This window comes from Chrysochloris asiatica, unplaced genomic scaffold (genome assembly GCF_000296735.1).
Source record: "Chrysochloris asiatica unplaced genomic scaffold, ChrAsi1.0 scaffold00028, whole genome shotgun sequence".
In the NCBI taxonomy this organism is placed as follows: Eukaryota; Metazoa; Chordata; class Mammalia; order Afrosoricida; family Chrysochloridae; genus Chrysochloris; species Chrysochloris asiatica.
Window position 1 is genome coordinate 18,917,312 of NW_006408546.1, and position 13,980 is coordinate 18,931,291.

At 42.0% G+C, this 13,980-nt stretch overlaps 1 protein-coding gene and 1 pseudogene across 1 annotated transcript in view; one reads left to right on the forward strand and one right to left on the reverse strand.

Annotated features, from left to right (window-relative positions):
- CLSTN2 (calsyntenin 2) overlaps positions 1-13,980 on the forward strand; it is a 617,054-nt gene that overhangs the window by 324,053 nt on the left and 279,021 nt on the right. The window lies entirely within an intron of this gene.
- Positions 10,900-11,511, reverse strand: LOC102828501 (annotated as a pseudogene).

Below are 13,980 nucleotides of genomic sequence, written 5' to 3' on the forward strand. Positions count from 1 at the left end.
AAATACTGTGTCTCCCTCCAGCTCATTTGTCTCAGTTACTCTTTTCTGGTTTTGGACATGTTTTGAGATCTTTTGTTGTGTTTTCCTGAACATTTTCAGTAGCTAGTTGGATTTTTAATGCTTAAATGGATATATGTTGCTGTATTGTTAAGTTTTCTGATTGTCTCTTGGTGGATATGATCTGGAGATAGGTTTCCCTTTTTGCTTGTAATGTCTAGCCACTGGTATTGGCTCCTGTTCCAATGGTGAGATATTATGGATTATGCTTGTAGCTCAGCTATATGGCCACAATTACTGTCTCTTCTTTGGTAACGTAGGTAGAAAAAGCTCCCACCCCAAGGAAAAAAGTGTGATCAAAAAGACCAAACACAAAAGTGATATAAAAGCAGAAACAAAAACCACTACTCCAAAACAAAAATAAAACTGTAGCTGTCTGACCAGTGGCAGGTGTAAAGTGTCATGCCCAGGTCAACTTTAGGGCTGGGTCCCAGAGATATACATCATATGCAGCTTCCAAAGGATCACTCTATGGGACCAGTTGGAATCCTCCTCTCTATGCTGTGGGAAAACTGTGGGCTCAATGCTGGACCCTTTTGAGTGTATGTGCCCACCACCTGAAGGTGACTGGGCTGAGCAGAGAGAGCATGACAAGGAAGAGGAGGAAAAAATGTGTAGAATCCCCCACTCCTCTTTTTTCAAATGTCACTGCACAGGTTTCACTGTGTCAATCTAGCTGTGGCCCCACCCTCTGAACGTAGCCCGGGCGGGAGTGCTCCACAGGCAGAGTCCCGAGCCCTGATCAATTCCAGAATCACAGTATTTTCCTTTCTACAGTGATTTTTCCACCTGTGGGTGCAGAAAACTGACACCCTGCACCTTCTACTCGATCCAGAGCTCTGGAACAGCTCCGTAAAAGCATCTTCTCTGGATTCTTGACACCTCTCCCAGGGAGCTCGTCCTACCTGAATCTGCTTGTCAGAAGCTAGGATATAATTTTTATGGGAGTAGATCTCCTTTGGAGCAACTGGTGGGTTTGAATCATCAACCTGTTGGTTAGCAACTGAGAAGCACTTACCCATTGCCCTACTAGATCTCCGTATTCCATGATGCTGTTGTTACTCTTAACTGCTGTTGAGTCTTTTCCCGCTCATAGCGACCCTGTGTAGGGTTTTCTCTGTAGTCATTATTGAAATCTTCTTTATAAATAATTAAAACTAAAAGCAAGGAAATTTAGTTAATGAAAATTATGAAGGAAAAAAAAATTACAGGATTGTCTCAAATATTGCCAAAATCATGAAGGTGATCTTTAAGAAACTGAAGACTGGGAACATTAGAATAAAAGCTTATGAGATCTTTCTGTACCCTAAATGTCCAGGGTACTGGGTGCACTCAAAACATCTTTCCACCGAGATATCAGCTTGGAGGACAGAGATGCAGCCATGTTTCTCTTGCCTCCTTTGCAGTGCCTCCTATGTAACTGGTGCTCGTTCATTGCCCCTAATGCCCCATGCATAAATATCATTGACTTGGACAAGGGCAAGTGACAATAAATATAAGTGGCTGAATTCTCAGCATATCATGGAAATTCTGGGGCAAATACCGTTTGCCAAATAAGAGTAGTATAAAAAACAGCTGCTGAGAAATGTTTGCAGAAACTTGCAGAACAGATTTCCCAATCAATAAAAACATGGGCAGTTCTGAGGAGCTGCGGAAATGGCTCCCCTTTCCATCTTATTTTTCTGAGGAATTTTGTATTTCGTCATGTGTCCTTGATTACTAGAGACCAGGGGATTAAAGTCTCCAGGTATTTTTCATATGGCTACTGCACTGAAATTCCATCTGCCTCCTCACTTCTGTTATTGCTACGTATCCCTTAGTCCTCTCTGCCTCATAGAGACCCTATGCACAACAGAATGAAGCACTGTCCAGTCCTGAACCAGCCTCACACTTGTTGTTATGTTTGAGCCTATTGCTGCAGCCACTGCATCAGTCCACCTCATTGGAGGCCTTTATCTTTTTAATTCAGCTTCCAAATAACCAAGCATGATGTCCTTCTCCAGGGACTCATCCCTTCTGACAATATGTCTGAAGTATGTGAGATGAGATATCCTAGCTTCTAAGAAGCACTCTGGCTGTACTTCTTTCAAGACAGATTTGTGTGTTCTTCTGACTATCTTTGGTACTATTAGTATTTCTTCACCAATAACATTATTCAAATGCATCAGTTCTCCTTTGGTCTTCCTTATTTGTTGTCTGGCTCTCACAAGACAGATTTCAAGACAGATTTGTGTGTTCTTCTGACTATCTTTGGTACTATTAATATTTCTTCACCAACAACATTATTCAAATGCATCAATTGTCCTTTGGTCTTCCTTATTTATTGTCTGGCTCTCACATGCATATGAGGTAATTGAAAATACCAAAGCTTGGATCACAAAGTAACATTTTGCTCTTTAACATTTTAAAGAGGTCTTTTGCAGCTCATTTCTAGGCAGCTATCAGAAGGCACCCCTGTTCCCATTCCCATGTGGGAAGTCCTGATATTGTGCTATAGGATAAGCATTGAACTACAAGGTCAATTTGGACTGTAAGATCGGTGGTTCAAATCTACCATCCACTCCTTGGAAACCCTTTACAGGGTTACTATGAGTTGGAACTGACTCGATGGCACTCATCAAAAACAACTTTCCCATGTGGAGTCCTGGTGTGGCACTGTAGGATAAGCACTAGGTGGCTAACTACAAGTTTGATAGTTCAAACCCACCAGCCGCTCCTCAGAGACCCTATACCGGGTCATATGAGTCAGAACCAACTTGGTGGCACTGAACAACAACAATAGTTCCCATATGGAATACTGGTGTGGCATTGTAGGATAAACAGAATACTAACCACAGGGATGGTAGTTCAAACCTGCCAGATGCTCCTTGGAAGCCCTGTACAAAGTCTCTATGAGTCAGAACTGACTTGACAGTACTTAACAACAACATGCCCGAGTATTTTGCATGGAAAGTAAGCAGCAGCACAAGGGTATTTACTACACAAGGAGAGAGATCATGGGGCTGTAATTTATCTTGCATTGGCACAGGGTGGAAATGAAGCGCCCTATTAGCATTGCTGGTCCATGTGAATCACAATTGGCAAATTAGAGCCAGAGCAAAGCTGATCATCCAAATATCTGTGTGCAGCAAAGGAAAATGTCAAAGCAAAATCTGGCTGTATTAGAAATGGTTACATTTAGAACACATTAGCTCCTGACACCCAAGGCCCACGTAATCTACCACTCTTTCAATTTCTTTACTATAAATTCGGATGCAGCCAACCTTCAAATTTACATTGGCTTTCTGTTACCAGCCAGAAATAAAAAGGGAAGGCAATGAGTGAGTGGTTGGGTGTCAGTTTGTGATGGGCTGTGTCGGTGGCCATCTGGGAATGCCTGTGACCATCACTTTCAGCCCATGGAAAACTCAGCCCCACCACTGGATTCCTTTTGCTCCAGAATTAGCAAATTAAATCATAGGAATTATGAGTCTTAATTATCCTCCCTGGCCTTTACTGCAACAACCTAAAATCAATTTTCAAATTTCTCTTCTGAGTTTGATTTAACATTTTAATCTGCATGCTTTCTGTGGGAGCTTGGTGGGTGGTACTGATGATAGAGAAATGAAGTATTAACCCAGCACAATGGACACACTGATTATCAGTTGAACAGCCCTGGCCTTGATGAGAGTGGTCATGGCTTATCTGCTGTCTGCATAAGAGAAGCCACCTCCCCTCCTACCACCTTGACCTTTGTGAAAACCAGAGTCACGCCTGGCAGGCAGCAGGCCTCTGAACTTTTGTTTTAAACTATGAAGACGTCCCCTGGGATGCTGACTTATTAGCTCCAGGAATTGATGGAACAGTAAAAGAGTCCATATACTTCTGTAATATTGATTAGAGTGCCATTTCTCTTTCTGCTCTAGCTCAAAATATGGATTTTCCTGACACTGCCCTTAACTTGAATTAAACATTTAAAATATGTCTCTGCCCCCATTGGGGTTCCCCACTGGCACATTTGAGAACTTGACTACAACATATGGATTAGGGCGAGACTTGTCAGTGAGTAGAAATATGAGGTTATGTCTACCTGCAGTTGTTCATCGATTTCAAGGACTTTGCCATAAGAAGAGGTATAGAGTGTGATCAGCAAAGGCAGGAAAAAATGGGGTGCAGATTCCAGTGTGACCTTGAGGGAGCCATTCAGTTACTCTCTTTGCCCATCCATCAAATGAGGTAAAAGTTCAGGAACAGCGGGCTTATTGATGGAGTGAGAGAGCATGCAGGTGAAGTGCCTCGCACACAGCTGGGACTGGCCATGATGTGAGAATTACTGAGCAAAATGCCCAGCTCTGTCACTTATGGGAAGAAGTACGCCAGCCAGGGAAGTCCTTATGCTCAGGGGTGAGTGAAAAGAGATGTTCCCTGGTAGGTGAAACCTGGGCCCCATAGAGGTGGCAAGCCAGAGTCTGGGGCAGTGGTCAGATGGACCTACAAGGATAACCTGGTGAAAGTAACTGGGGTTTAAGAATTCAGTAAGGAAGAGTCTGCAGGGAATGCAAGGGTCCTACTGGTGACTTGTTGGTATGTCCCAATATCCTTCTCAGATGGCAACCTTCTCAGAGGCTCTTTCCTGTGAGGGCAAAACATTTGCCCTTGAGTCGATTCTTGTGTACAGAGTAGAACTTTGTTCTGCTGGCTTTGCATATCTCTCGCCTTTCAAAAAAGGCAACTTTAGTCTGAGTTGCTTTTGTTGTTATTAAGTACCATAGAATTCGTTTCTACTCATAGCAACCTGTATAGGGTTTCCAAGGAACAGCTGGTAGTTTGAGTCGCCGACCTTGTGGTTCAAAGCCACGTTGAGGTCCAGTGCTTCTCCTACGGGCCTTACCAGGACTATGAGGTACCTTGGGGTGGCTTCAAATTACTAACTCTGCAGTTAGCAGCTGACTGCTTAACCATGTGTGCCACCTGGAGTTTCAACGTCAGCCTAATGGTGCTACTGTTAACGTGAACAATAGCCAGGATGATGAGCACTTTTCTCTGTGCCAACACTGTGCTAAATGCTTCAAGCCCTTTTTGATGTTAAGTTTCACAGAGCCCAATTTTGTAGCATTTCCATCAGTTTATAGATGAGGAAAATTAGAGAAGCTTCAAAAAGTGAACACAATTTGGACAGGCCCCACAGAGTGAGGAATGTCAGAGATGGGATTTAAAGCCAAGTCATTCTGAATCCCAGTGTCTTAACAATTATGCTGTGTTGTTGTTGTAAGGCACCATCGAGTCAGTACCAACTCATAGCAACCTTATGCACAGCAGAACGAAACACTGCCTGATCCTGGGCCAACCTCACTACTGTTGCCACGCTTGAGTCCACTGATGTTGCCACTTGGCCAATCCATCTCATTAGAGTCTTCCTCTTTTTCTACCTTACTAAACATGATATCCTTCCTTTGAATTGATCGAGACTTTATTTATTTGCTATCCAACAAGCAATCCATGAGCACCTATCTTAAATCAGACATTAAATGAGGCAGTGTAGTCAGGGAGATGAGTAAATGCAGATCCTCACCTCAGGGAGCTCGAAGTGAGGAAAGTTGTTGTGGGCACAGTTGGCAATGCAGGAAGAGAAATGCTGAACAGAAAGGAAGCATGGGGCATGGTGGAAGATGGAGGATGTAGAGTTATCTCAACTTGAGAAGCTAGAGCAGGCTCCATAGTGGAAGTATTGTTTGAGCTAGGTTTTGAAGGTTTACATATGATATGAAGTTTATGTTTATGTATATTTGGAGCTCTTTGGTGAGATATAAAGAAAAGGCCTCTGCTAATAATTAGAATGGTTGAATTACTGGCAACAAAGACAGCTGATGGCAATTACAACTACTTATTAACCTCTGAATCAATGCACCTAACCCATAATTATTTTCAATTGCCTCATATGCATGAATGTGAAAGCTGGCCAATGAATAAGGAAGACTGAAGAAAAAATGATGCCTGTGAATTATGGTGTAGATGACGAATGTGGAAGGGAATCTTCAGGACTACCTGAAGAACAAACAAATCTGTAATGGAAGTGAGAATGAGGAGACTTCATCTTGCCTATTTTGGACATGTTATGAGGTGTGGTGAGTCCCAGAAGAAGGACATCATGCTTGGTAAAATATGGCCAATGAAAAGGAGAAAGATCCCTAACAAAATGCATTGGGATAGTGGCTGTAACAATGGGTTCCAACAGCAGTGACTGTGAATATAGCTCAGAGCATGCCCATATTTTATGATGTTTTACCTAACCTTGCTATGAGTTAGAACTGAATCAATGACACTTAACAACAACAGGATATGGGCATCTTCCACTTTGCCAGCTATGGGCAATCTTCTCTGGAAATGCATTGTATTAATTTATACTTCCAATAAGCATGTTATGAGACACACTGTTTCCCTACAATCTCATCAGTACTTGATATAACCAGGTACATATGTTAATATTCGCTAAATTGAATGTGAAAATTTCCTGATTATTAATGAATGGAGCATCTTATATTTATTGACCATTTGGTCTTTATCTGAGAATTTTCAATTCTTCTTTACCTATTTTTCCTACTTGGTTGTTTGTCTCTTTTTTACATACTGACTTATAGAAGTTTTTAATATACCTATTGTCATGGATTGAATTGTGACCCCCTAAAATCTGTGTCAGCTTGGCTGGACCATGATTCTAAGTGGTTTGGTAACTATGTATTGATGTAATATGGTAGCTATGTGATGAGGCCCCATGGTGTGATCTGATAGGATAAGCCAATAAGAGAATTAAGGGTGGGATGCAATACCTTTAGCACTAGTGACACCATAGGATAAGCAATGGACTGCTAACCACAAGGTCTGGAGTTTGAGCCTACCAGCCTCTCTTTAGAAGTATGATGAGGCTTCCTTCTACTTTAAAGATAAAAGATTTACAACCTTGGAAACTCTATGCCAATTCCCTATGAGTCGGACCAACTCCAAGGCATTTAGCAACTTGTTGTTGGTACCAACTTATAGCAGACCCTATGCACAACAGAACAAAACACTGCCCAGTCCTAGGCTAACCTCACAGTTGTTGCCATGCTTGAACCCACTGATGCTGCCACTTTGCCAATCCATCTCTCTGGGGGTCTTCCTCTTTTTCTCTGACCCACCAGCTTACCAAACATGATATCCTTCTTCAGAAACTGCTCCCTCCTGACAATATGTCCGAAGTATGAGAGATGAAGTCTGACCATCCTGGCCTCCAAAGAGTCCTCTGACTGCCCTTCTTCCAACACAGGTCTGTTTGTTCTTTTGGCAGCCCGTGGTAGTTTCAATATTCTCCTCCAACACCATAACTCAAATGCATCAATTCTTCTATGATCTTCTGTATTCACTGTCCAACTTTCACATGCGTATGAGGTTATTGAAAATACCATGGCTTGGGTCAGATGCACCTTAGTCCTCAAGCTGACATCTTTGCTCTTTAACACTTTAAAAAGTTTGGTCGTGTGCAGTTTATTTGCCTAATGCAGTATGTCATTTGATTTCTTGACTGCTGCTTCCATGAGTGTTGATAGTTGATCCAAAAAGAATGAAGTCCTTGACAACAATGAAGTCTGTTGATAAGAATGTTGTTTATTGGCCCAGTGGTGAGGATTTTTGTTTTCTTTACATTGAGATGTAATACATACTGAAGGCTGTGCTCTTTGATCTTCATCAGTAAATATTTAAGTCCTCTTCACTTTAGCAACAGTAATAACAAAACTTAGCCTCTGAATTAGGCTGTTTTCAGCCTGTCTGTTTATACTGGCTTTCATTTACAGAGGAATTGCAAACACCTACTTACCAAGTTAAGGAGTCCTAGTTGCGTAGTGGATTACAAACTGTGCTCCTAACCACAAGGTCAGCAGTTTGAATCTGCCAGAAACTCCACAGGATAAAGATGAGGCTTTCTGCTCCCATAAAGATTTACAGCCCCCAAAATCCTATACAGGGTTGCTATGAGTTGGACTCATAGCACACCAGTACCACCATTTTTTTGTTTTTGTTTTATGCTTGCTTGTTTGGCTTGTTCTTAATTTCCTGTAGCTAGCAATTTTAGAGCAGGGCTCCTCTCAGCCAGAAGTGGGCTTAGTTCACCAGATAAACCAGATGTATTTTCCTGGAACACTAATTCTACTCAAGGGTACAAGACTTAAATAACATTAATTATACATTTTAGAAGATTTCAGTATTCTATGAAGTGAATCACAAAGCTGTTGTTGTTAGGCGCTGTTGAGTCAATTCTGACTCACAGTGACCCTATGCACAACAGAATGAAACTCAGTCCTTTACCATCCTCACAATTGCTGCTATGCTTGGGCCCACTGCTGATCCACTGTGCCAATCCATCTCATCAGGGGTCTCCTTCTTTTCCTCTGAACCTCCACTTTACCAAGCATGATGGCCAAAGTTAGTGTGACTCTTACAAAATAAAACATTAGCTTTCTTAGAAATGGCACAGACAACATGTTGGACCACTTTGGGGCATAGCAGGTCTTTCTCCATCTTTATGAGAAAATGAAGTCACAGAATGGGTCTAGGATTCAGATTTCTTATTTTTGGTAAGTATGCAATGGGCGTTAATCCTTCACCTGTCCAAGGGCTGGACATTCACACTCTCTGTGTTGCTTCAAAAATTCCTGGGGAAAAAAATGGAATTAAAAGATGATGGGATTGTTCCACGAACTATTTGAAGCCCCTTTGCTATTCTGGTAGTGTCTGCTCTTTTGCTAAAACGAATAACACAATTGCTCCTCACGCTTCACCAGCAAAGGCTGAAATCTTACAGAGGTTTAATGTCTTGTTTGAAATTAAAGTAATGGGAGGCACAACCATAAGAATTCCACTATAGTCCTTGTCAAGTCATAAAATGGTAATGTTGTGAAAATGCAGCAACAAGAAATCACTGACAGTGTGAAGGGAACAAAATAAATATCTGCTGGGTTTTTAATTAACTGCCTCCAAATAATGGAAATGAGGAAATTAAACTCACTTTTAGTTGTCAAATACCTTTGCAATTTGAATAGTCCTATTGATGGATAATATGGGGCATTTGATGGAGACATGAAAATCAGACAGTGACTCTTGCATTGCTAAGAAAGTGTGCACTATTTGGCCTGTGTCTGCTTTGTCCCTGGTGGACAGTACTTAACAGTTAATCTGCCTCTGGAGATGTGGGAAGAGAAAGTGTAAATATAAAACCAGCCCCAGGGGCTCCAACCTTGCCTCTAGATTTCTATAATCATGATTACTGTTATCTCATTGAGAAGACAGTTGTGGGTAAGAGGTGGGCTCTGAAACCAGGGAGATCTGTATTCACATTTTAGCTTATGACTACTGTGTTACTTTTCTGTAGCTACTCTAACAAAGCTCCACAAACTAAAATGTATTCACTCACAGTTCTGGAGGCTAAACGTCTGAAATTAGCCTGTTGGTAAGACCATGCTCTCTCTGATGGTTTGAAGGAAAAATTTGTTGCATGCATCTCTCCCTAGCTTCTGGTGTTGCTGACAAACCTCGACATTCCTTGGCTTCTAGATGGTACTACTCCAGTCTCTGCCTCTGTCTTCACCTGGCCTTCTTCCATCTGTATCTGTCATTATGTGTCTTCTCCTCATCATATAGAAATACCATTCAGATTGTTCCATCGTGCTCCAGTATGTCCTCATCTTATCTCATCACATCTCAGTGGTCCTTTTTCCAAATACAGTCACATTCCGTAGCTCCGGAAAGGTCATGGATTGGGAAGGGGGATTAAATGTTGAACTGTTAACTAGATGGTCAAGGTTGGAACCCACCAGCTGCTCCATGGGTAAAAGATGAGGCCGTCTGTTTCCGTAAATATTACACCCTCAGAAGCCCATGAACTGTTCTAATCTGCCCGAAAAAGTCACTATGAGTCAGAAGCAACTCAACAGCAATGGGTTTTGTTTTCTGGGTTTTATCCAACCTGATAAAATTATTTTGTGGCATTGAGTGAGTTTCTTAACCTCGCTGTGCTTCAGTCTCTTCATCTGTATTATGAGAAAAAAGTTGGTAGTTGCTGAAAAAATTGGTCTAAAATCATGAACACAAAATCTGGCAGTAGTGAATGGTGGTGGTAGTTGTGGCAATCCACAGAGTCGGTTCAGACTCATAGCCACCCTGTATAGAGTTTCCAAGGCTGTAAATTTTTATGGGAGCCGTGAAGTGCTTTCGAGCCAGTTCCAATCCATTGAGTCCCTGTATAGGGTTTCCAAGGAGCAGCTGGTGAGCTTGAACCATGGACCTTATAGTTCAAATGGCTTTGCAGTCTGGCGCATTAACCCACAGCACCACACCAGGACTCTCTAGATAGATAGATGCGTAGGTAGGTAGATAGGTAGGTAGGTAGGTAGGTAGGTAGGTAGGTAGGTAGGTAGGTAGATAAATCTACCTATCTTTCTATCTATATGGTGGCTGGTAGCTGTGTTCTGTGGAGTCGGTTCCGACTCACAGCGACCCCGTACAGGGTTTCTGAAGCTGTAAATATTGACAAGAGCAGAAAGCCTCAGCTTTCTCCCATGAACAGCTGGTAATTTCAAACTGCTGACCTTGCGGTTCTCAGCCCGATTCGTAACCACTACGCTACCAGAGCGCCTTTAACGCAGGATAGAGGATGCTAAAGTAGTGTGGTGGTAGTGCAGCTCTGTCTCCTGCCCAGTAAAGCATCAGCAAGAGCTCACATACTAACAGAGCTGTGAAAGTATTAATCACTGTGGACATATTGCACTAGGATGAGTGGGCACGTCTCCAAATCCTCGACTGCACCACGTGTACTGCACACAGGCAGGGCCCTCACTGGTCCCGGGATTCATAGAGCAGCCTTGTGCATGGCTGTCAGCCACACAGTCGCAGGCCTCTTGCTGGAATATGTGTCCTCCCCAGCCATCAGTTTCATCTGGGCCCCGCCCTCTGACCCAGGGACAGTGTACTGCAGGAGCCTGCCCGAGACCCTTCTCCAGGAGCGAGCCCTTCCGTCAGGATCTGCACAGGGGAAACATGGCGCGATTTCAATCTCGCATTGGCGGTCTCCATCCAGAACCAAGAACCTCTGATTGCTGGAAAGACGGCAGACCATCGTTCAGGTGTCTCTGAATTTCCAAAAGTCACAAGGAAGGTAGCACCACCAACTAGCACTTTGAGCTGCTTATCATAGAACTCGACCTCCCTCTGAGACAGCAGGACGCACTCCACACACTGCCTCACTGGGTCGGAGAAGCACGTGCGGGGCAGCGCCACCTTTTTGTTGCAGCACCTGTCACAGAAGCACTTCACGCACCTGCGGCAGTGGTGCTTTCTGGTGATGAAGTTGAACTTGGTGTCACACTGCATACACCTCGCACACTCTTTGTCGGGGACCCATTGGGGCTCCTTCAGGCCGAAAGGGCTGCTGAAGGCACGGTTACATATAGAGTATATATAGTTATATGTATAGCATATATAATTATATATATATGTGTGTGTGTGTGTGTGTATATATATATATATAATGAAGTGCTGTCGAGTCAGTTTCGAAGCACAGCATCCCTGTGTAAGGTTCCCGAGGAGCAGCTGGTGAGTTTGAACTGCCAATTTTGCAGTTCAAACTGACCTTGCAGTCCAGTGCATTATCGCACAGTGCCACACCAGGTCTCTCTCTCTCTCTCTGAATGTGTTTATATAGTCTATAATTGTGTGTAATGTACTCTATTCTGTGTGACTTTTTTCAGTCAGTATAATGATTCTAGATTCATCCATTTCATGATATATGAATAGATAGCTCCTTTTTTACAGCGAAAAAAATGCTCCATTGTATGACTATGTTGTTGTTGTTGTTACGTGCCGTGAAGTCGGTTCCGACTCACAGCGAACCTGTACAGGGTTTCCGAGGCTGTTAATCTGTATGGGAGCAGAAAGCCTCATCTTTCCCCCGTGGAGCAGCTGGTAGTTTCGAACTGCTAACCTTGCAGCCCAATTCATAACCACTATGCTACCAGAGCTCCTATGACTATAGTACATTTTATTTATACATTCACCTATTGATGAATATGGAGTCATGATGTGGCGCTGTAGGATAAACACTGGACTGCTAATTGCATGGTCGGTGGTTCAAACCTAGCATTCACTCCTCACAAATCCTACATAGAGTCACTGTGAATTAGAACTGACTTTAATGCTCTTTACAAAAACATTGATGGATATACAGGTTTAGTTTTATTGTGAATAAAGTTCTCGTGAATGTGCATGAAGAAATCTTTGGGTACAGTTATGTTTCCCTTTCTACTGGGCGTCTAATTAGAAGTGGAAAGACTGAATTGTATGGTAGTTGTTGTTAAGTGCCATGGAGTCTGTTCTCACCCAAGGATTTCAAAGGAGCATCTGGTAAGCTTGAACTGCCCACCTCGTGGTTCAAACTGATTTGCAGACCAGTGCGTTAAAGTACCACATCACACCTATTTTTGTTTTTAAAAACTACCAAAGGGTTTTCCTAAGAGGTCAGACTATTTTATATCCTCAACAGTAGTGCGTGAGAACTCTAGCTGTTCCACAGCCTTGTCAATACTTGGTCTGGTCAACCTTTTAAAATCTAACCCTTATAGGCAGTAAATACATAAGGGTATCTCATTTAGTCATTTGTTATTTTTGATTTTTAATTTAGCCACTATAGTGAGTAATGCTATTTCATTGGGGTTTAAACTTGCCTTCCTGTGATGAATAATGACATTTGTTGTTGTTAAGTGCTGTCACATCAATTCCACCTCATAGTGACCCTGTATAGGGTTTCCTTGAAATGCTGACCTTACAGTTCAGAGATCTGCAGTCCAGGGAATTATCTTTTAATGTGTTTGTTAACCTTTGCATAGCTCCTTTTGTGACATTTTTGATTCGTTGTTTGAAGAGGTATTTCACAAAAGGAGATATGCAAATTTATATATGTTTTTTACTTTTAAGGTTCATGCTTTTTCTGTTCTACTTCAGGCATCTTTTTCTAACCCAAGAGAATTTCTCCTGTTTTCTTTGGGAATTGTATGATCTATTTTGAATAATTTTTGTAAAAGGCTCAAGACAGTGGTTGATGTTCCACAAATATACCCAGTTGTTACAGCACAATTTCTTGACAAAACTTTCCTTTCCTTAATGATTTGTGCTTGGTGCCTTTGTTGAAAAGCAATCCATCATTTATCTGTGGGTCTACTGTGTTCTTTTCTGCTCCACTGATCTGTGTTGTTGTTGTTAAGTACCATTGACTCAGTTCCAACCCATAGCAACCCTGTATGGGGTTTCCAAGGAGCAGCTGGTGAGCTTGAACCACCGGCCTTGCAGGTCAAACGGCTTTGCAGTCTGACACTTAACCCACAGCACCACACGGGACTCTCATTGATCTGTAGGTCTGTTCTTTTACCAATATCACCGTCCACCCATTCCCTCATATTGGTTACTGTAGCTCTAGAAACTAACAACAGTGTTACCTGATGTGATCACATTTCAGTTTACTGTACATTGCAGATATTGCAGAGTTTGGTTTTTTTTTTACTTTATTGTCATTTGCAGATATTGTAGGTTGTTGGTTTTTTTTTTAACAGATTGAAAGTTTGTGGCAACCTGGCATGCAGCAAATCAATGGATGCCATATTTCCTACAACATGTGTTTTCTTCATGTCTTTGTGTTGCATTTTGGTAATTCTCACAAGATTTCAAACATTCTTATAATACCATTGCCTGCTTAATAAACTACAATATAGTATAAACATAACTTTTTATACACTGGAAAAAATTTTTTAAAGTGTATGTCTTGCTTTACTGCAATATTTGCTTTATGTAGTTGTCCTGAACCGAACCCACAATATCTCTGAGGTATGCCTATAATGTGTATATTCTCCAACTTTGTTCTTTTTT